The 25,445-nt window shown below is 37.3% G+C and overlaps 1 protein-coding gene across 1 annotated transcript in view; it reads right to left on the bottom strand.

Moving 5' to 3' along the window:
• The window catches only part of GFRA1 (GDNF family receptor alpha 1), a 269,475-nt gene that overhangs the window by 130,915 nt on the left and 113,115 nt on the right, over positions 1-25,445 (bottom strand).

Below are 25,445 nucleotides of genomic sequence, written 5' to 3'. Positions count from 1 at the left end.
CTAAATTAAGGTACTATTTATAAAACTCAGTGAGAAGCAGCTCAGAAGTTGTCTAAATTACAAAAACAAAATTTAAATTTATAATGTACTTGATTAAAATGTCTGAGAGGAGAAAAAAGGCATTGATCTGGACAAAGTCAACAGCAGGTACAGCTCATCAGGACGAGATGCAAGAGTTCGGGCTTCTACCTACAGGTCTCACTTGACTTATGATCACAATTTACTCTGAACTTTCTGTTGCTATGACCTTTCTTGCCATAGTTTCTAAGTTGATCACTGCAGCTGTTAAGTTAGTAACACAGTTGTTAAGTAAATCTGGATTCTCCATTGACTTTGTTTGTCAGAAGGTTGGAAAAGGTGGTCACATGTCCCTGGGACACTGCATCTAGAATAAATACATGCTAGTTGCCAAGTTTCCCAATTTTGATCATGTGACTGTGGGCATGCTGCAATGGTAATAAGTGTGAAAAACAGTCCCAAGTCAGTTTTTTTCCATGCCACTGTAAGTTTAAACAGTCGCCAAATGAATGGTTGTAAGTTGAGGACTAACTGTACTGGAAAGCCCTAGGTAACCAATACCTTACCTCAGCATGGGGGGATACCAGGACTGTGCACATAATCTCAAAATACAGGTAAGAATATAGAGGAAGAAATGCTTATTTTCAAAAGCTGTGGTGGCGCAGTGGTTAGAATGCTGTACTGCAGGGCTAACTCATTGTTCACTCCAGAAGTTCGATTTTAATACAATACAATAGCAGAGTTGGAAGGGACCTTGGAGATCTTCTAGTCCAACCCCCTGCCTAGGCAGGAAACCCTATACCATTCCAGACAAATGGCTATCCAACATCTTCTTAAAGACTTCCAGTGTTGGGGCATTCATAACTTCTGGAGGCAAGCTGTTCCATTGATTAATTGTTCTGTCAGGGAATTTGTCCTCAGTGCTAAGTTGCTTCTCTCCTTGATTAGTTTCCACCCATTGCTTCTTGTTTTACACTCAAGTGCCTTGGAGAATAGTTTGACTCCCTCTTTTTTGTGGCAAACCCTGCGATATTGGAACACTGCTATTATGTCTCCTCTAGTCCTTATTTCTATTAAACTAGACATACCCAATTCCTGCAACCGTTCTTCATATGTTTTAGTCTCCAGTCCCCTAATCATCTTTGTTGCTCTTTTCTGCGCTCTTTCTATAATCTCGACATCTTTTCTACATTGTGGCGACCAAAACTGAATGCAGTTTTCCAAGTGTGGCCTTACCAAGGCTTATAAAGTGGTATTAACACTTCCCGTGATCTTGATTCTATCCCTCTGTTTATGCAGCCTAGAACTGTGTTGGCTTTTTTGTCAGCTGCTGCACACTGCTGGCTCAAATTTAAATGGTTGTCCACTAGGACTTCAAGATCCCTTTCACAGTTACTACTGTTGAGCAAGGTACCACCTATACTGTACCTGTGCATTTCGTTATTCTGAATGGCTCAAGGTTGACTCAGCCTTCCATTCTTCTGAGGTCAGTAAAATTAAAAGCCCAATGGTTGGGGACAATATGCTGGTTTTGTAAACCTCTTAGAGAGTGTTGTAAAGCACCGTGGAGCAATATATAAGTTTAAGTGCTGTTGCTATTATTCAAAAACTTCGCAACTTCGCTACATATGGACTTTTTGCTTTTATTTCATACATAAAACTTGATATAATCAGAGAAATAGCTGAAAAACTGAACAAAACAAACCCTGAAATTTATCCTCTTTATCAACAATTCTCACATAAATGATGTTGCTATGTTTTTTTCCTTTGATTCTGAAAACCGGTAAAGAAAACGCATTTCTTTTTCCATCAGATCATAGGCCTGCTGGAAGTTCTTCAGCTGCACTAGAACCATTACTAAAGAAACAAGACTTCATCCCAAAAAGTTTTTAGAAGAGAAAGGTGGCAACATGATGACAAGATTCTTGAGGTTCTCAGATGTAGAAGTTCTCCCATGCAGAAAATTGGATAAAAAGTTTCAGATTTGTTGTTCTTGAATCCTAAGCTTATTGTTTAATTATGATTGCAAATGAATAGCAATCCCCCATGGCTGCTAATTGGGAAAAATAAAAAACAAAATACTGGCTATTGCATTAGACACGGAATAGCTATCTGTTAGCTGAGTAAATGAACCGCCTTAAATATTATTTTATGGATCAGCATGTCATGTGACCCAGAAAATTGCATTAGTTGAATAAACTGAATAAATACCATCAAACACATTTTTTTTTACTTTTCTGATAGAAAAGTTTTTTAGTTCTGGTAAAGCAAAAAAGGAGCCCGCTGCCTATTGAGATCTATTGCAATTTTTGTATGATTCCTTCAAATGAAAATGAAATGGGGAAATGGTATGTTGACAAAACAAAGGACCAGTCACTGGCATTTCTTCTTTTTACTAGAATTTGGGAGACAGACAGACAGACAGACAGACAGACAGACAGACACACACACACACACACACACACAGGCCCCATTGGCATTCTTGGAAAATAAAAGTGATACATGGCTATAGATGGGGATTTTGTTTGGAAGTGCTCCCATTTGCTGCCTAAAAGACAAATGTTAGCTACACAACCACTTCAGATATGTGTGTGATGGATAGAAGTGGTGATGAGCAATAACTTCACTTTCCCATAAATGGGACTTTATGACTAAGCTCTTAGTGGCAGCCAGTTTGCAAATAACTAAGCTGTCCCTTGCAGGTATTTTGAGAGCCGACTCCATGATATACTTTCAAAATTCCAGAGATGTCCTTCAAAAGAAGAAGAACAATCAGGCATTGCTGAATAAGATATATAGGCAAAGAAAAGTATTCATTAGGAAATTTCAGGATTCTTCTAACTATAAAATGTGCTAAATTTATTACCCCTCAGTGCCACAAGTAGACATTAGTTTAAGAAATAGTAACTATGAAATTCCTCAGGGTGCATTGCTTATCTCTGACCTTTCCCTCCACTCTTAACTTGTACATCTAATCAGAAAGTGTAAAACTTTTATGTTAAGTGTAGCTGAAAATGTAGTATTGACATTAATTATAAGTGGCAGCAATTACACTGTTAACCTGACCCTTGTTAGACTACATCCTAATTTACTCAGATAAACAAGGGAAGACACTGTATTCTTCCAAACTGTATTATGGTTTGACACAATTTATTTCCACTCTCTTGATGAAATTCCATTCTCATCAAGATAATAAGATTAGCATCACAAAAGTTTCAGAATGGATCATCTACCAGAAAAGGTTATCAACATTATTTTCTTTGCTAGAAGTAATATGAGACAGTAGCTGTTTTCCATTTTTGCTGCAAAATAAAACTTTTCAAACTGATAAGAACACATTTTCACCACAGGTGGTGGAAGAATTAAGCCAGGAGATTTTTAAGCTATTTCTTTTCAAAATCATTAGCTCATGCCCATAAATTATAGCATTGGTCAATAGGCAAACATATTAAAAATTACCACAAATCATTAGTAAATTTTATTATACAATAAATACAGCATACAGAGAGTATTCAATAATTGCAAGGTCACAATCTGTTAGTTCATTGATTGACATAAACAATCTTGGAAAAATGAGTATGGGTTAAGAGCTAGGCAAGGGCAACAAGAACTGACTATATCTTTGACATGTCCATGTTATGCTTCACAAGTCAGATGATTTAAATGACTACTACTCTTCTATTTTCAACCTCCACTTTAAAATGAAAATTATGGAACAGATCTGGACATATTACCCTGAAATTTTTTACCTACCTATAAGGAACTATATCTGTGAATGTAGGGAGAATTGTGCTCCACTGATCACTGAATTGTTGATTAAAGTTTTATATGTGTATCCATGAGATTGGCACTGTGATCTTGCAGGTGATCCTAGATCTTATAGTGTTAAAGGCTTTATATATGTTAATTCCAACCATTTGCTCAGAACAAGAATCTAAATTATAGCATTTAAAAGTGCTATGAACCCAGACAGAGTCACAGTGAAGGCAAACCAAGTACCTCTTTGGATAATTGGTTCTTAATATTCAACTGCTCTTACTGTTAGGAAGTTTTTTCTAACATTTCATCAGAATGTGCCTTCCTAAAGCGTAACCTTTTTCCATGTCCCCTATTCTGGAAGGCGAGAAAACAATTTTGACCCCTGATGTGCCATTTGTCCAGGTATTTTACTATATTTCTTCCTCTACCCCCAATTTCATTTCTCAAGGTCAATTAATACTCAGCCCGATTATACTCAATAAAGTGGACTTCCCAGTATTTTTAAATTATACTTTTATCAATACTGCTAAAATTGCATTTACCTTTTTTATAACCACATTAAACTGCACAAAATCACAAATGATCATCAGATAGTCCTAGGACAGTGCAACAGTCATAAATATATGCCAGTTGCCAAACACCACAATTTTGATCACTTGACCAAGGAGAAGTAGTCGTAAGTTTGAGGACCAATAGTTGATTACTTTTTTTCTGGACTGTTTTGAATAGTTCTGTTTTTTTCATACTACAAATACAAGGGAAATAAGAGTACTTGTGTTCTTTGTTCAGCAGCAGACGAACTTATATTTTTTTCTTATTAGCATCTTTTATAAATATTTTGAGTGCTTACTTTCCTGACAACAGGTCTGCAGTTCTGGTTACTTATTTTTGAGTAAAGTTTTTTTATTCTTTTCATTTTCATAACTTATGATCATAAGTATACTATTACATAACTGTTGTGACTCAGCAGTTCTGCTGAGAGTGTTTTCGGGATCAAGATTCATTATGCAGCTGGGGCTTGTGGGAGGCAGGTTTGGAGATAAAAGGACAGATGCTGCCACGCCCCAGTTGCTGAAGTCAACGTTGTTCCTTCGTGCGTACCTTGGTTTGTACAACATTGTTTGCTGATTAATCGTGATTTATGATTGTTACACTTGGATAAGTGCTTTGGTGTTTCATGTAAACCTGATCCGTGCAGAAGGTGGAAGAACTGCAGCATTTGTAAGAGCTTTTGTTTTGAATTCTTATCGGAGATTTGTATTCATGTTATTTCTGGGCTTGAAGCCAGTTTGAACTGTGAATTGATAAAGAAAAGTTCCTTTTAAGTTGCCTGCCTGTGTTTGTTAACGAGCCGTGAAGGGGGGGGGACAGAACACATAACCAACATCATATTGTATTATTAAATGTTTACATCAATTCATATTGCCAAAAACTCCAAAAAACCAATTATTGGCTTTTCTGCTCTCCATACACCATATTTGTACTTTATCCATCACTTTATTCCTCTCTCCTCCCCCTCCCTACTTCCTTTCTTCCCTCTGTCATCCTTCCCTTCTCAACTTTCCCTTTCTCTCTCCTTCTCCTCACTTCCTTTACCACTCCTCATTTCTCTCTTCCTCTCCTTCACTTTGCCCTCTCTCCTATCCCTCGCTTCTTCCCTTACCTTTCTCTTCCCTCTTCCCTTCTTGGTTCTGGTTACCTGTGTGTACTTTGCCTTGAGGATCCTGGCTTTTTTTTAACTTCCCAATTCTTTGCTAAGATTTTCATGCAGCAGGTTGCTATTGATGCCCATCATTTTTTCACATCAATGGAAAGTTAGCAATTTGGTTTTGAGCATTTCTTTTCTTAGGAACTGTCATCAACATAGAGCTCCTTTTCCTACTACCTTCTCCTGTCATCGGATTCTATTTATTGTTCTGAGCTAATTAAAATCCAATTTTCTGAAATGCAAAATATATTTTGACTAGATTTTAGTTTCCTTTAAAGTGATAACCTTGACATTACATGGTAATGCTGCTATTTTCATGAATTCAACTAAGTCCTCTGTCATACATAGAATGAAGTCATTGTGCTATCCTACTTCCTCTGAAGAAGAAGGTGGCCAAGAATTTCTGAATGGTGCAGGCTTGACAGAGTATCTCTAAGCAGAATAACAGAAGGGACCTTAGAGGTCTTCTAGTCCAACCTTGTGTTAAGAGGAAAACCCTACATCATTTCAGACAAATGGTTGTCCAATCTCTTCTTAAAAACCTCAAGTGTTGGAGCACCCTCGACCTTGTCTGGACACAAGTCATTCCACTGATCAATTGTTCTACCTGTTAGAAATGTTTTCCTTAATTCTAGGTTGGTTCTCTCATTGACTAGCTTCCACCCACTGAATGAAGCCAGGCATTTTAAAATAAAATCAAAAACACACAAGCACTTACCAAGAATGAATTACTGCTGTTTTCAAACTACTGATGTTTTCTGGTCAAAAGGTCACTTGCCCTCAATGACTAATTTCACAGAGTCAGTGCAAATTCTCTTGCACCCTACCTATTTTAGATTGCTCCACTGGACCCAGTCTCAGTCCTCTTGAAGTCATTGTGAGCTGCTCATCTCAGCAATTCCTGGTGCTATGCAAATCCAATGCAACCACAACCAGTGACTCAGCAAATGGCACATAATTATCACACACACCCTTTTCATTTCTATTTTATTTCTTTTTCAAACAGCTACCATTTTCTTTTAGAAGACATTATCCATCTCTTCTTGATCGGATGATATTAGGCATCAACAATAAGTCTTTCTTTTTCTTAATCGTTCTTCTTCTTATTTTAACTCAGACTACAGAATTAATTATTTTATTCATTTGAATTTCTGAACACAAATTTATTATTTTGGGAATACAGTTCAATCATTCTTTCCTTTCTCTCATTTCTGTTCCCATTCAAGAAATCTCATCCTTTAATTGTTTATATTCCAGTTGTGGAAGTCATCCCTCATATTTCTCTTACACATATTATATCTGCTTCTTTAGACTAAGAACACGAGCTTATTTGCCAAACTATAAGCATATTCTAGTTTGTAAGACTCTATTGAATCAGAACAGCAGAAGCTTCAGTAAGTAAGTAATTAACTAAATAAATTGATAGAGAACGAAGACCATTAACTTTATGAGCCAATATTCTCTCTGATTTTCTCTCTGATTTTATCGAGCAATTTAAGAGACCACATATCTGAAACACTTTTACTTTTCACAATGAACAGGTATTTTATTCAGTGACTCTGTTTCGGAGTTTTTGTTTCTAATCCCCATAGAATTTAGTTTCAAATCCTCCTAATAAAGCTCACCACGCTTGGCCAAATACACTTTACCAGTCCTTGTGATATGCAGTCCATCTCCTGCCAGGAGTCCATCATCTAAATAACTCAGACTATGATCTTAGAAGCCAGCTCTCTTTTTGACATCATTCTGGATAATTAGTACAGTAATTGATTTGCCATATTATCCTCTCCTTTCCAGTCTTTTTCAATGAACTGGAAGGATGGCTGAAAATATCATCTGAACCTCCAGGCTCTTGTGCATTCTTTCAAGATGTCCAAAGTGAGAAGGTTTAGCTATTTACTGCATTATCGTTTGTCTATGCATATATTAGCTGAAAGGGATATTTGTTAGTGGGAAATATTATGTGACATTTATGATCTTAGCTCCTGGCATGTAGCACACATCATGAGCCAATAGATCTAATTAAGAATACATTTCTTTTCAATTTTTAATAACAATTACCTAATCAACTACCATAATTTTTCATCTTATATTCACAAGTCAAAATTGAGTCTTTTCTGCTCTTGAGAAGTCCAACATCCTTTCTCATCAACTAAATGTGGCCATTCAGTGGTCCAATTCCTTTAATTTTTTTGGGGGGAGGGGGACAAACGCTACTGTATTTGCTACTTTGCTGCAAATACAGGCCAGATTGTTCTGAGACAGAAAAATACGTATGCCAATTCATTTTCATTTCTTACATAGGGCACCACCAATTGAAAACAATTCTTTTTGTTGTGTTCTTGTTTTAACCAAATATTGGAGAATGCGGTGGCTGGCTGGAGTCACTGAAGCATAGGCATGGGCTTAAATGGACTCCAGAGGATGATAGGGGACAGGAAGGCCTGAAGGAACATTGTCCATGGGGTCGCGATAGGTTGGACATGACTTTACAACTAACAACAACAATTCCCTAGTTGTTTGTTTTTTAGTTACCTGTGACATACATATGTTACTGTACTGGTAAAGAATTTTTATAGGAAAAATAAATACATAAATAAGGAATAAACAAAGAATCCACAGCTACAGCCAGGCATTGCTAATCATGTACCATTCTAAATTGTAATTTTAAACAGGAAGTTATACACAGATTATATCCCAGGTGTTATTGGTGATTTTTTAACTCACATCAGACTATTCAAGAATGATTACAATAGAAAATCCTAAAAGTACACATTTGAAGTAAGTCTTTACTAAATGATCTTTCAAAGAGTATCAATCCATTCAAATTAATTTCAGCAAGATATACCAAATGTAGCATTCCATAAACATCCTGTTGTAAGCCTCCCTCTGCTTTGTCCTTCTCTCCAAGACCCAAGCAACCATGGTTATCAATACCCAGGGCCGGATTTTCCTATAGGCTAACTAGGCTTCAGCCTAGGGCCTCAAGATCAAGAGGGGCCTACATTCAAATTGTTAGCAAAATTAAAATTACACTATTCTAAAAACAGTGAACACTAAAACACTGAACCGAAAATAAGGAGAAATTCTACGCATATGACTAATACACAAACATAAAAATGTATTGGTTAAGATCGTTCCAGCGCCGTGGCAGTTAGGGAGCCCGCCCACGTTCCCGGCACTGGCGGTCGGGCGAGAGGCGTGGTCGCTCCCAGTAGCCGCCCTGTCGACACGGAGCCCACCAGCGGCTAGGCAGGTGAGGGCGAGGGGGCCGAGCCGGGCAGCTGAGCACAGCAGGGGAGGTGGCTGGCCTCGCTGCCTTTGCCGCAGAGCAGAGCCGCCCTCCATCGGGAGGCCAGCTATATATATTGATATATATTGATATATCACAGTAATGATGTATTTTATTGTCTCTCATGTAATTTACAAACTTAAAAATGGGAGGTGAAAGGGCCTCATAAGTGGAATAGCCTAGGGCCTCTTTTCATCTAAATCCGGCCCTGTCAATAACCCAAATTTTCTAGCGCCAGATTAATCAATCAATTCTCCTTTTCCTACTATGAGATACTTTCTTTTGTACAAAACAATCAATAAACTAATGAGACATTCTGATTCTTATCCTATTGCTGTGTAACAAAAGCTATTCAATTCCACACAGTCAAGGCTTTAGGGCAAAGTTCATTAATCTGAATTAAATATATGTTTAGTGTCCTCATGTAGGATTGAAAAGAATCTGGGCAAAAGATATAACAAAACAGTATATATGGAGGAAGTGTTAAATACTGAGAAGTATTTCCTTTTAGCTTTGTACCTAATTCAACAAAGGCCAATTGTTAGAAAAAAGTATATCTGTCTGTGTGTGTGTGTGTATGTGTATATATACCATAAATTTGAGCGCCAGCACATACAATCATTTTCCTAACACTTCCACCTACAAAACATCATGTTTAGGTAGAGTAACTTCTAATGTCTGACTGCTGCTTGAAATTTAACCATTAACATGTCAACAATATAATACATTCTTGAATCATATTACAGGCCAGCTGTATCATATTTATTTCCTACTCATTAATTTAAAACATATACTCATTTTTTTCTATATGCATTCCAATTGATTGTAAATGCCACATGGCTACCTAGTGGTATTAATTTTTATTAAAAGCATTATTCATGGGTCATCTTAACATCCTATAAGTATAAAATTGTGACTGGTATGTACGATTTCAATATGGAAATACTAAATGAGGCTAATATATCTTGGCAATGTCAATTTGATTAATGTAACAGAAGGAAATTTCAGGAAAAAACGGAAATTACAGGTCATTAAGTGTAAATTCAAATTATATTATGGGTTTGAATGATTTTCTTCATTTTTTGCAGGATTTTTTTTCATTGCGGTGGTGGTTGTTTCATATGTATCTAATCTTTCACTGTACAATGCAAAACATTTTTCTTCCTTCTTAGTTTATTTTAAGTCATATAAAAGAAACATGGTCTGCCAGTTTCTAAGCATCTGCTGATATGAAAAGAAATGTGAATCTGTGTAAAAGCTACGATTATCCCCACTCTTATCATTTTAAAATCAGTATTATTATTCAGAAGCTGTGGTTTAGCTCTTCAAGTTTGCTCAACATTTAGAAGGCATATTCCTTTTTACAAATAAACTTACAGAAAAAAGCAGGTATGTAGCAGATATATCATACCAATTCAGACTTGAAAAGTCAAATGGATTGATTTGAAAAGAGAAAAGAAGGTAGATTTGTTAGGGAAAAAACCCTTAGGTTTTAAGGAAAATCCGGAAACAGAAGACATCTGGCAAATGAAGGGAAGCTAGTTATTCCAGACACAGAAAAAAGGCATCCAGAATAAAGTTAAATGAGCTGCAGAATATAATAGTTGGTTGGAGAGAACAAAGAAACAAGAAAATGATTGTTGGCACATTTATGGACTATATTATAATTTAAATATTAATAAAGGTCATCTTGAACATGTCAATTTTCTCAATCCTTTAGCAAATGCAAAGATGATATAGAACTTCAAATATCTATTTAATATGACAATGTTTAATGTTTATTGGTATGAATGGTAGTGAATTGCTCAGAGCTCTAAACATGCATGTCAAAGAGCTTTTTATTAGACAAATTTATTTGCTTGTTAGTTTTATAAATGTATATTCTGCCGTTCTTCAATATGATGACTTAGGCTTGGAACTGAGGTGAACTGAAGATGGATTGTAGATAGAGATGAACTGCATAATAGAAATCTCCCTGCGATAGAATTCTAAATGGAGCAGCAGTTACACAGGGGGCTGTCCCACTTTCTTAGCAGAAGAGATTTTAATCCACTGGCACGAACAATTGTTATGACTGTAAACTTTCCTCATGCAGTGAATGAGCAGGACATATAAATGTCTTGTCATCCTGGGCAAGTCTACTTGACACCTGGACTGATTGGTCTTCTCCACTCAACCTGCCAGGAACAGATTTTATATTCTGGGTTAGAAAAATTCCTTACCTAACCAACAGCTACCCTCACCTGATTTGGCCTGCCTCTCAAGATCCTTTAACAGGGCGTGACTAATCCAGGTGCTACAGCTTCTGGGAGCCATAGGTAAGAGCTGAGTGCTGTGTGCCAGGTAGGCATTAAAGGTGAAAGAGCACCCATCCCATATCATGCATCTTTTGTACTTAATATGCAAAATCACATGAAAACCGGAAATAAATTTGCAACTCTGAGTTAATAATAACATTTTTTTGTTCTAGAACTACCCATTAAAATCAGAAAGATATGAAGAGTATTATAGAAATGATCCAGTAAATACAGGTAATTATCGACTTACAACAGTCCATTTAGTGACCATTCAAAATTACAGTGGCGCTGAGAAAAGTGACTTATGACCATTTTTTCACACTTACACTTATGATGGTAGCAATGTCCAGGGATCGTGTGATCAGCTTTTGGGACAGTCAGTGGGGAAGCCGAATTCACTTAACAACCATGGGACTAAATAAATGCAATGATTCACTTGACAACTGTGTCAAGAAAAGTTGTAAAATGGGGCAAACGTGGTTAACCAATGTTTCACTTAGCTACATAAATTTTGTGCACAATTGTGTTTGTAATTCGAGGAGTACCTGAACATTTCATGAAGTTATTTCTTTAACAAGATTGTGGAAGTCATGCTGTTCTCTGAGCATGATTGTTTTCTTGCAGACATTTCATTACCCAACTATGAGACATCAACAGTGCTTGTAGGGAGTGGAATTTGATCTCATTTGTTTTTTCTATCATGGCTTGCCCTGTCGGTATTGGTGGGAGAGGACTTAGTGGTCCTTGGTTACAGACAAACAAGCTAACAATAAACAACAGCCCAAATAACTACTAAAATCTCTCCCACCAATACCTAAAGGGCCACTGGTATATAAAATGAGCGTAAATCCCACTCCCTAGTCGTGGTAATGAAGTTATGTGTAATGAAACCTCTGTACACAGGTTTTAGTTGAAACTACCAGCTGTATTCACTCAGTCACGGGTGCGTGCGTGCACATGCATGCACACAGACACAGGCAATCTCATCTCCAAGTTCTAATTATCTTAATGACCAGTAAATATCCTTAGATGTTTAAAATGACTTTTATGAAACTACCGTCTGACATGCGGACGGAGGGAGAGGGACGGAGGAGGAGAGAGGGATGGAGGGAGAGTATTTCAGAGCCATTACCCAGTTGCTATTCTCTAACTTCATTAGACTAGAAATGCAGTTTCAAACTGGCTGAAGCAATGTGCAGAGGGAAAAGAAAGATAAATTAATATAGAATGCTAGATCTGTTATAATAAATGGTTCCAGGCAAATGAAACTGCAGAGAAGTCCCTTGAGAAGATCAGCATCTGTAGCTGTCACATCTGAAACTCACACTGATCTATGATTAAGAGAGGGTGCTTTCAAAGAAAAGATATAAAATGTGAAGTGTTCTAAAACCAGAAGATTGTTTACACAGTGAAGAGGTAGGAGAGTTTTTTTTTCCTTTTGAATCTTTGAAAGAAAATCTGGTATGCAGATAAACTGCATGCTGAATGGTTTGGAAGATCCCTTGACTCAGACAGAAGAGATGTTCATAAGAACAAAGCCTTCTCACATCAGACAAAGTGCATGAAAGATTCAGCAGCAAGTTCCAGAATTGTCAGTAAAACAATTGCCAAAGAGCTACTTGTTAAGATTCAAAGTATTTCTTTCACAGGCTTCTTCTAAGCTAACCAAGCCTTACTGTTGTGATGAATGGTGAATGTTGCCCCTGGAATGCATCACCAAAGAAAAAAACAATATGACTGGGAAACATTTAGCCAGCAAAAGGCTGCCTTTATGTGTAAATTATTTACTGTAGGGCAGATTTCCAAGACTAAACTCTTATTTCACCAAGGGGAAACCATCCAAGCATTTAGAACTGTGGTCCCCAACCTTTGCGGCTCAGGGGAAAGGGAAGGGGAACTGAGCCGCACCAGTGGCATCCTGGCCACATGCACAAGTCAACTTGTGCAAGCGGTGAGCTGGCGCACACACACACGCACGCGCACACACACACACACACACAAAGCTAAAGTTTCAAACATTGAGCTGCCTGTACGTGCACACGCACACCATCCTTCAAATTGAGCTGTGCGCGCGCAGGTGCACACCAGTCCACAACTTCAGGGGGTGGGTTGCTGCTGGCGTTGCTGCTGGTTCGCTTGGTGTGCACCTTGCGTGCGCAGTTAACTGCAAATTGTTCTGCACATGCGCAGAACATGAAAAAAAATGACTAAAAAACAAGCTGGCAGTGACAATTGTGGAACGGGTTCAGGGGTGTGGACAACCTGTCATCCCTACTGGTTCGATGACCCAGTCCCAATTTCCACTACTGCAGTGGTTCCCAAACTTGGCAACTTTAAGACTTGTGGTCTTCAACACCCAGAATTCTCCAGCCAGCTCTGCTGGCTGGAGAATTCTGGGAGTTGAAGTCCACAAGTCTTAAAGTTGCCAAGTTTGGGAACCACTGCACTACTGGTTCAGGCGAACTGGTGCAAAACATAGCAACCCCCTCTGCACCACTTGTGCAGGCCGTTTCCAAATAGGCGACGGCCAGGTAGTAGGCCTCAGCCCAGGACTCGGGGCCCCTGATTTAGAAGACTTGCCTCAAACGGCTGCAAAAAATTATATACAGGGGGGAGGAGGGTATGGTTTTTTTTTTTACAATACATGCAAATGAGTTTTAGTCCATTCTTATGTATAGAATTTTTATATTAGTTACACGTTCCTGCTTAGTAAAACAAAAAAGCAGAAGAAAGGAAACTCAGCGGAAAAAAATGAATGTAAAATGTGATAGCTGGAACTAATTTTTTGCCCCATTTTCAATTTCATTTAATATAGCTAGGCTATGTTAATTTTAAAAAAAATTCTTTATCTAGAGTAGCAGAATTGTGCCTCTTTAAACACATTGCTGAACATTTCAAGTGAAGCAAAGACTGAGACGTTAATTAAATTTATGCCTAAATAAAATATTACCTAGATCTATGACAATCACAAAAGTCTGGTTTCTGGAAATGTATGCAAAAGGTTCAAACATGCTAGAGGGTGTTAATTAAAATATGAAAGGTATTTTTTTTAAACTTCGTATATTGAAAGAAACAGTTTGTTGTGTTATATTTGAGCAAGGGGATAAATGAGCAATGAAAATAGGTAGGAATATAGTCAATATAAAATCAATAAACCTCATACTTATGGGTACTAAAACAACTATCCAACTGCAAGACCACATTTTATCAAGATTAAATAATCCTTTTTTCTTAGTTAGGAGGTTCACTTTAGATGAGTTCATTGCCAATCAACTTCTTATCAAATTTCCAGACGACACCAAGCTAGCAGGAATAGCCAACACTCCAGACGATAGGCTTAAGATACAGAAGGATCTTGACAGACTGGAACAAAATGAAATTCAATGGTGAAAAAAGTAAGGTTCTACATTTAGGCAAGGAAAACAAAATGCACAGGTACAGTATATATGGTACCTTGCTCAACAGTAGTAACTGTGAGAGGGATCTTGGAGTCCTAGTGGACAACCATTTAAATATGAGCCAGCAGTGTGCAGCAGCTCCCAAAAAAGCCGACACAGTTCTAGGCTGCATAAACAGAGGGATAGAATCAAGATCACGTGAAGTGTTAGTACCACTTTATAATGCCTTGGTAAGGCCACACTTGGAATACGGCATTCAGTTTTGATCGCCACGATGTAGAAAAGATGTGGAGACTCTAGAAAGAGTGCAGAGAAGAGCAACAAAGATGATTAGGGGATTGGAAACTAAAATATATGAAGAACGGTTTGGTATGTTTAGTTTAATGAAAAGAAGGTCCAGGGGTGACATGGTAGCAGTGTTCCAATATCTCGGGTGTTGCCACAAAGAAGAGGAAGTCAAGCTATTCTCCAAAGCACCTGAGCGTAGAACAAGAAGCAATGAGTAGAAACTAATCAAGGAGAGAAGCAACTTAGAACTAAGGAGAAATTTCCTGGCAGTTAGAATAATTAATCAGTGGAACAGCTTGCCTCCAGAAGTTGTGAATGCTCTAACACTGGAAGTTTTAAAGAAGATATTGGATAGCCATTTGTCTGAAGTGGTGAAGGGTTTCCTGCTAGGCAGGGGGTTGGACTAGAAGACCTCCAAGGTCCCTTCCAACTTTGTTACTCTGTTCAGTTTACATTTTTTGGATACCATGGACAATGTTTATAAAAGATTTGCTTTCAATCTTATAGGTTGGAAATGTAAAATAAGTAAGGTGACACTCATATTTGTCCATTTTGTAATGACATTGGTTTATAAGATGTTATGGTTAGACTTTGCTTAATCACTGTCACGTGACCACAAAATTATGACTACCCTGAAAAAAACAAAATTTTAAGATTCTTGTACTTATGACTAACACCTGTCACGTGATCACTATTTGTATGCTTTGTGACTGGTTTATGATAAGCACAGCCAATGGAGAAGCCACAAGTAAAACTGCAAATTGTAGTTATTTTGCTTAATGGTCTGAACTGATTTCCTTAAGGACCAAATGAGAAGGGACATTATAAGTCTCTCATTGTTGCAAGATGTTTCATTTAATGATGCAGTTGCCAGCCCCAGTTGTGGTCCCTAAGCAAGGACCTTCTATCTATCAAAACTCTGAATTTATCATTATATGAAGAATTTGAGTATGAACCAGGGAAACATAAAAAAACCACTACCTTTCAATGTTGAAAAGACAATGCTACTTTAAACTGACAGTCTTTTATTGCTGATTCATTCTTTGCTTTCTATTTATAAACTGGCTTTGAATTGCTGTGATGGCAAATTTTATCGTTTTTATTTTATATGGTCAAGATTTTAAAATTACATGGAATGATTTCCTATATATAAAACATCATTTGATTCTCTCTTCCCTTCTTTTGTGTTTTTTCTTTGCCAATCAAGACAAAAATGTGGTCTTAAACACTCTAAACATGCCAGCTACAGACAAGTGCCTGCTTGCAAGCCGATGAGTCATATCCTATAATCTATATATGGGTTTTCATCTTACCATCTGTACAAAAAAGTGTTCTCTCTTCATGATTTCACATAGCAACTATATTTTTCTTTTCTATGACAAGCTCATTATATTATTATTTTTTGCATAAACTGAAAAATAAAAATAGCATATATTACCTAACCGATTGCAGCCTTCCATGTAAATCCACTATTATGCTGTGATCTCATTGAATTCTTAGAAATATGGTATGTTTTGCATTATGAGACTGTGTAAGAAATATAAGGGAGGATGCAAATAGAGGTCAGAAAGAAGAAAGAAATGGATTTCAATATGGTACTTTAGAACAAAGAATGATGACATATGAGGAGAATCTAGTAAAAAATGACTTAATTAAAAGAAAGAAGTCATAAACTTTCTAGATCAGGGCTGTCAACTTCATGGCAATGTGCACCGGCCACACCCTTGCCCACTTTAGCAAATGGGAAAAAGTCATGATATGTCACATTATGATGCCGTGAGGATGCAAGTTTGACACCCCTGTTCTAGACCAAAGCAATTTTTCTCCTTCCAGTCTGTCCTCTTAGTATTGCCAACTGGGTTTTTTCCAAATGGGTTAAATGTCTGGGGATCATACCCAGGTAAAGATCATATAGATAAACATCCCTACAGTGTGTGTGTTGAGATATTTCAAAGACAAAGTCAATACAACGCTTCATGTCTCAGCCTCTATCATTTTGGCAGTTCAAGAAGCAGAGATGCCCAGGGTGCTGTTTGGCCAGATTATTTGGATTAGTTTCAGCTTTAAGGTCTAATTATATGGATTATTAGAATTGAGTCAACCATAGATTATCTTGATGCTTGCTTCTCATGACCTATCAATTATCAGTTACATCCCAGACGTCGTAAAAATCCCTTTAATGAATGCTGCAATGCCAATCGTGCTTGGAAAAAGCAGGCCCAGAAGATTGAAGTTTAGTCTATTGGGCAATCTTCTCCAAAGGGGAATATTTATCAAATATAAACACTTTTGGTATGATACAGATTTTCTAAATCTATTTTAACCTTAGGCTGATCCACGAATTTGACAAAGCAACTTTTTCAGTTGGCCAATTCGTTGATTTTCGCTAAAGCAGAAACAGACACTGCAACTCTTATTAATTCTCAGCAGCTTTCAGTATCCTTAATTACAGTACTCTCCTCAAGAAGTTGTTCAGCTTACGTACAGGCCATTTGTATCTGAGAGGACATGTCCAGAAGGCTGAGAGATTTCTATATGACCTCGTGCTGTAGGGTCTCTACAGTAACTTACTTATTTCCCAGGCACTTCAATGTCTCCATAAATCTACTGAATGAAATTAGTTGGGAATAAATGGGGACTCGTCAAATTTTCAGATGACACCAAGCTGGCAGGAAGAGCCAACACTCGAGAAGATAGGCTTAAGATACAGAAGGATCTTGACAAACTTGAACATTGGGCACTATCTAATAAGATGGTGAAAAGAGTAAGGTTCTACATATAGGCAAGAAAAATGAAATGCACAGGTACAGTATATGTGGTACCTTGCTCAATAGTAGTAACTGTGAGAGGGATCTTGGTGTCCTAGTGGACAACCATTTAAATATGAACCAGCAGTCTGCAGCAGCTGCCAAAAAAGCCAACACAGTTCTAGGCTACATAAAAAGAGGGACAGAATGAAGATCACGTGAAAGTGTTAATACCACTTTATAATGCCTTGGTAAGACCACACTTGGAATACTGCATTCAGTTTTGATCGCCACAATACAGAAAAGATGTGGAGACTCTAGAAAGAGTGCAGAGAAGAGCAACAAAAATGATTAGGGGACTGGAGACTAAAACATATGAAGAACGGTTGCAGGAACTGGGTATGTCTAGTTTAATGAAAAGAAGGTCCAGGGGTAACATGATATCAGTGTTCCAATATCTCAGGGTTTGCCACAAAGAAAAGGCACCTGAGTGTAGAACAAGAAGCAATGGATGGAAACTAATCAAGGAGAGAAGCAACTTAGAACTGAGGAGAATTTTCCTGACAGTTAGAACAATTAATCAGTGGAACAGCTTGCCTCCAGAAGTTGTGAATGCCCCAGAAACAGGAAGTCTTTAAGAAGATGTTGGATATCCATTTGTCTGAAACGGTATAAAATTTTGTGCCTAGGCAGAGGGTTGGCCTAGAAGACCTCCAAGATCCCTTCCAACTCTGCTATTGTATTGTATTGTAGTTGTAGATGTACAATAAAACAGCAATACTATGCTCATTCCACCAGTTTTAACTTTCCCTTGTATATATACAGTATATGAAGCAGAACTGGGGAATCAGTGCATATTTTTCAAAATGGACCAGAAGAAACCATCAAGCTGAAATTCAGTTTAGATGAAACACTAAACAGGATTGGTTTATTTGTCACCGTGAGTGTTGTTTAAGATCTTGTGGATACGCTTACATTTGTAGTTTGAGGAGTGCCTCCAGATTTAAAGTAATCTTTGGAGGCTATTATCCTAAAATCTAAAATCAACTTTGAAAGGTCAGTTCATTATTGAACTAGGAATTGCAAATATTCAGGAATTTTATTCTCCAAGACCTTTCAATAAAATGGTGATTTATATGCTGTGCTGATTATTTTAACCTTCCTTATTGGCACTTTTCTTTCCTATGTTATTGTTTTATTGTTTATGTTATTATTATTTATTCTTGTTCATGTATTTTTTCTATCAATTTGTTTCAACCTATTGCCTAACCATTTTAAATGTTACTACAAACCGCTTCAAGACTTTTAATGGGAAGCAGTTTTAAAATGTTTTAAATAATAACGACCCCATGCACCACAGAAAAGTTCATGGTTTTTTTCCCCTGGAGCTAAAATTGTAATAAAAACAAAGGTGTACACTGTTTTTTCCAAAGTGAATGTCTCACTTTTAAATTGTACATGACTTGAACAGTACAAATTTTGTCAAGTGAACCACAGAATAAACTTACACAGGGTTCAACCCAACAAGAACAATTAAATAGGATTTAGCATTTTAAAAATATATATATATACTGAATAGGATTTGAAAATTAATGCCCTCATTCTCCCCCAAGACTATTCAACTAGAGGCCTTAGGCATTAATTTAGCTGGATGAGGAAGCCATGAGGGCAGCTGTTGGTAGTTGATTTGATTTGTGAACAAACAATAGCTTCATTTTTTAAAGGCTATTCACCTTTTTCCCATTCCAATGTATTATCAGAAACCACAAAAGGAAACAATTTAAAACATGAATACACATGTGTGCTATTCTTTAAAAGAGATTTCAAATTTAAATAGTTTATTTTTTAATTCCAACATGGATGGGATAAACATCCAACAAAACAATTTACAATTTAATTTTCTGCTACAAATATTAAGAATCCCCGTGGCTGCATCTTGTGCTTAACTGATACTGTACTTTGTCTCTCTACATTATTGAAGAAATAAGGATTACAAATCATTTTAATAAAATGTGTAGTTAGCATGAATTATGTAGCTTTACATGTTGCCAAAACAGTGACAATGTGATGATTAGTCTTTGATACATGTTATTAAAACTTATTAGAAATATCAGGTATACCATGTCCAAAGAGAGATGCAAATAACACACTAATCCAGTAATTCATTAGAAAGTGGAGTAATCATGGCTGACGTACGTACGTACGTACATACATACATACATACATACATACATACATACATACATACATACATATTCCTTTTCAGGGATATATCCAAGCAGATGTTTGTGGGATATGTTTCTGGGAGCACATACATAGTTTGCTAAAATCACTGAGCCCAGAATTGACTTTAGATCAATGATGGTGAACCTTTTGTGCTCAACATGTCAACAAATCTGACACAGTAATGCCTAGCTTGATTCTGCTGAAGTGTCACCCTCCACGCCCACACAATAAAAGAGAAACAATTCATAACACTTTGGAGAGAAAAGATGAAAGGTATACACATTTAATCAATACACAAACCTATGTAATTGTAAGTATTTTTTAAATTTGTTTTTGTCTCTCAGAAAACAAAGGGAGAAAGTTGGAAACATCCTTGACTTGTGGTATATAATCATATACTCCTGCTTCTACCACCCAGCAAAGTGTCATTCCAGATCTAACTCATTTTAATGTCTACCTATCATATTGAAACTTTTCAATGGGAATACTCTAAAATAGGCTTCTAAAGTAGTGCTTTTCAGCACTCTCTGAACAGTTTACAAATGTCAGCATATTGCCCCCAACAATCTGGATCCTCATTTTACCAATCACAGAAGGATGAAAGTTGAATCAACCTTGAGACTTTTAGGATCAAACTCCGGTTCCACCACAAATCCGCGAAGCCCTTCTGCACGGAGACATAAGCGCGAAGACTAAATCGTGCCGTTCTAAGCGCTAGGGAAAAACGCGACCCTACCGCGATGACATAATCGCAGAGGGCAAAATCGCGCATTCCCAAGCACTCAGTACCCTAAACCTAACCCTAAACCTAACACTAAACCTAACGCTAAACCTAACGCTAAACCTAACCCTAACCCTAACCCTAAACCTAACCCTAAACCTAACCCTAAAACAAACCCCTAAACCTAATCCTAATGCTTACCTTAATTGAAGTCGGCTTTCTGCCACGGCGCCATTTTAAAGCGCCTTTCTGTTGCCGCGCTGTTGTCGCAGCGGTGATGATGCGTGGTGATGACGTCGCGGCTTTATCGCCACGATTTTATCGCCACGCTTTTGACCAGCGCAGTTTTGTCGTGCCACGCAAACTCCTGGTAGTGGGAAGAGTTAGCCTGCAATATTGCATTCTAAGCACCACAGCAGCTCCAAAATAGACTGATTATTAAACAGGTTGCTATATAAAAAATTGTTTCTTAGTTTGCTGTTTAATTCTAAATGTGCCAGGTGCTCAAATGTTAAATGAGATTTGTGGTGAAAGTACAAAATAAAAGGAAATAAAACAAAATATAGGGGAAGCTGTTTCTTATGTAGTTATACATAATCTTCAAAACATCTGTCATATGTTATTAAGACTTACTTCCTCATCTTGCTATATATACTCTTTGACCTGCCACTCAAAAGAAGTCCTAAAAAATAATCAGCAACTTTAACTGAATTTGTTGCATGCCTTGTGTGGCCATACTCACTTTAAAATGAAATGGGCAGGATTATTTAATTAAGTAAATTATGTTTGTAATACATTTCTTTTCATTTTAAACATTAAAATCAACTATTAAATTTTAACTACATATTTTATTCAATGTGGTTTTAAAGGCAATTCTGAATGTAATACAAATTTTACACTTAAACAGAAAAAACGCTGTTCCACAAACTCATTGAAGGTTCCTTTCAATGTTAAAAAATACAGAAGAAAGAAATATTTAGTTTATGATAACAATATAAATAGCAGTCATTTACAGCTGCATTACATGTCTTGGTTTCTTGCGGGGGGGGGGAGCTTTTATGGCATCTTGAGATATCGTCCTATGGCTCAGCAAGATATCTCATGAACCCCACACGCATGAATTTACTTCTCTTTTAAGTCTTTCAACTAACTCAGCTCTGCAACGTATTCAGTTCTGAAATTATGAATATTTATAAGCTATTCAATCTTTCCGCGTGGTCATTAACGTTCCGTCTCATAGAGAAATATTATTTTGCTCAGTAATTATCAGAGCATGTTTCTAGCAAGTGGAAATATATGAACCAGTTAAAACTGATCCTGACATGATGTGTTTTTACTCCCCTTTACTCTGCATTGATGAGACCAAATCTGGAATATAGGGCGCAATTCTGATTACCTATTTCCAGAAATTAAAACAGATCCCGAGCAGGGAAACAAAGGTGAAAGAAGGGTTTGAGAATGTTTCCTAGGATGACAAGCAGAAAGAACTTGTGGACAGGACAAATGACTGAAATAATGTGTTTGGGTATCCAAAATTGTTGCTGTATACAGAAGGTGTTAAAGAACTATTTCCCATTGCCGCAGGAACTAGGTTCAGAAATAATGGATACAAGTTGCCATTATACAGATTTATCTAAAATATAAGGAAAAAAATGTCCTGATGCTAAGATCTGTAGGACCATGGAACAATTGGAACATTCTGTCTAATAGAGTTATAGGTTCTCCATTCTTGGAGTCGTCCCACCCCCAACCCTGTTTTATAAGGAGTCTGGATAGTCACTTTCATGGATCACTTAAATAGCTTTCCCGTGCATTGTAAGTATTAGACTAGATCCGGGATGGCAAACCTATGGCACATGTGCCCGAAGTGGCACACAGAGCCATGTTGACTGGCACATGCAATGTCACCTGTTCCTCTTCTGGGTTTCTGCCACACATGTCCATGCAACGATTAGCTGGCGTGCTGGAAACTGGAAGAGCTGGTCTTCTATTTTCCAGTGTGAGCATGCGTGCCAGCCAGCTGATCATCACACATATATGTGCACCAGTAACCGGAAGACTAGCTGGCTCATGTGCATGTGGGTGCCGGAAACTGGAAGTTCATTTTCCATGCCCACCAGGTTGTGGCCCAGAAGGGCACGCACACGTTCCTTTTTCAGCACTAACTGGACTAGGTAATCCTTGTATTTAATACTGATGTGGAAAGTACAATGTGATAAACTCTGGCAAATACTGTCACAAAGATGATTAAGTCCAGACTGAAAACACAAAGCAACAATGAAAGTAACATATGCTGATTATTTGGTAAGAAAAGATTTTTTTTTCCGGGACAATGTTAATAAGTGCAATAATCTACATAATTTTTCTATGCTTTTGTTTTTTTAAAATTTGTTTTGTTTTCAAGCATGGTGTTGCTCATCACAGATTCAACACAATAAATTGCAATCCCACCCCTCTTTTCTCAAAGTTTGCTACTATTTCAATTGCAATTATGATAAGAAACATCATTCATTTAAAGAATACTACAATGTACGATGTGGATTATAACAAGTTATGATAATAAATTTATCTTAAATAAACACCTACTGATTATTGGTGGAGAAAAGAACTAGAAAAGACTGCAATTTTCTGCCATCTGATCTATCATGGAAAATCACTCCTCCAAATTATTAAAATTGCAGCCAACTTTCCAAGATACTTAAAAAGCCATTTGAATGCCCGGTCCTGCAAATATATAAGTTCACTTCCTCTCCCCAATTTTGGAGTTTTCATTTATTTGTCTCCTTTATCTTATTACAAGGGTGGCTCAGTGGCTAAGATGCTAAGCTTGTCAATTAGAAAGGTTGGCAATTCAGCGATTTGAATCCCTAGTGCCACGTAACGGAGTGAGCTCCTGTTACTTTTCCCAGCTTCTGCCAACCTAGCAATTCTAAAACATGTAAAAATGAAAGTAGAAAAATACGAACCGCCTTTGGTGGTAAGGTAATAGCGTTCTGTGCACCTTTAGCATTTAGTCATGCCATCCACATGACCACGGGGACGTCTTCGGACAGCGCTGGCTCCTCGGCTTTGAAATGGAGATGAGCACTGCCTCCTAGATTCGGGAACGGCTAGCAGTTATATGCAAGTGGAACCTTTACTTTTTTATCTTAACTTGGAACTTTCATTCATTTTATCTGAGCAGCTTGTTCCCACTAGAATTAAAATAATTCTACCTTCTTTGCAATTGATTAAACAACCACTGATAGCAATATAGCAGTAGACTTATATACCGCTTCATAGGCCTTTCAGGCCTCTCTAAGCGGTTTACAGAGAGTCAGCATATTGCCCCCAACAATCTGGGTCCTCATTTTACCCACCTCGGAAGGATGGAAGGCTGAGTCAACCCTGAGCCGGTGAGATTTGAACCGCTGACCTGCTGATCTAGCAGTAGCCTGCAGTGCTGCATTTAACCACTGCGCCACCTTGGCTCTGATAATTAACTCAACCCCTTTAAAATCTTCAGCATATAAACCCATTTCAGCATAATTTACAAAACAAAGATATTATGACTCCCCACAACACACCAGAGTTGTCCATTCTTCTTAGAGTTTTAAATCTTTTAAAGTCAGCCAAGAACTTTACTGACTGAAGAGGCTGGTATGAAATGAAGGTTTAGAAAACTTAGGTAGGTAGCTATATTTAATAGATGAAAACACAGTGAACAGGTGCAAGTTATACATAAATGGAATAAAATTAGAACAAGTAGATAAATTTGTTTACCCTGGAAGATTTTAAATCAGGGAAAAGGAAATGTGTTTCAAGAAATATTTCTTGGAAGAAATGAAAATAGCTTTATATAAAGGTACATATATCTTCTTACCTGCTTTCTTACTTTGTATGATAGCAAGACTAGGTTAGGAAAAATACGAAAGTAAGTTGAACGCAGCAGAAGAAATAAGAGCTAAAAATTAATGCAATGAATAAGTTAGTGAAAATACAAAAAATATGTTGAGGTATTTTTGTGGTATAGAAGGAATGACAATCAAATTGTAAAATAAATATATGAAAGAAAGGTAAAATCAGCTGAGAAGAAGACCGAGAGAATGGTGTCTAGATAGAGTTGATGAGATCAGCAATAAGAGTACTGGAAAAACAGAGTATAAATAATGTATGATATGATTGAAACAAGGATGTTTGCACTGATAAAACATACAGGGAAGTGTAATGCATTGAGTTGATGTAAACTAGATTCAGTCTTTTTTTTCATTCTCTTATTACCAAACATTCTTCCTTTGCTTACTACTTATTTCTTTTTCTATGTTTTTGCGTAGTGTGTTCACCTCAAAAGGAGACAGTGTAATGTATAAATATATACATTACATACATCTAAATATACTATGTATATTTAGTATAATTATTTTTCCAAGTTACCCCTGCATTCCCCGTTTAGTGGTATTTTTCCACATTATGCTACCTTCAGCTCTCCTGTTCATTTTGGGTGCTCACTTCAGTTTGTTGAACAATACCACCAGTGACTTAGTGGCAGGGACACCCTATTACACACACACACACACACACACACACACACACACACACACACAATTTGTGTGCACACATACAATACAGAGAGATTATTATCATTTTACATTTTTTTATTTTTTTTTTTAAAATCCTTTAATGGACATTCCTGTGAAATGTCAAAACAACCCTTAGTGCAGTGTTTCTCAACCTTGGCAACTTGAAGATGTCCGGACTTCAACTCCCAGAATTCCCCAGCCAGAATGCTGGCTGGGAAATTCTGGGAGTTGAAGTCCGGACATCTTCAAGTTGCCAAGGTTGAGAAACACTACCTTAGTGTCTGATTCCTGCTGACTGTAACATATTGGTGGTGGCAGGGATGACGAATAAAATAATAACATTAGTAAATCAGATGGACCTGCCCATTGGGACTGCAAGAAGGTAGAGCAAAGGGCCAGTAGAACCAAAATAGAGAAATTATATAGCCTTCC

This window comes from Thamnophis elegans, chromosome 10 (genome assembly GCF_009769535.1).
Source record: "Thamnophis elegans isolate rThaEle1 chromosome 10, rThaEle1.pri, whole genome shotgun sequence".
Taxonomy (NCBI): Eukaryota; Metazoa; Chordata; class Lepidosauria; order Squamata; family Colubridae; genus Thamnophis; species Thamnophis elegans.
This window is presented reverse-complemented; position numbering and strand designations above follow the sequence as displayed.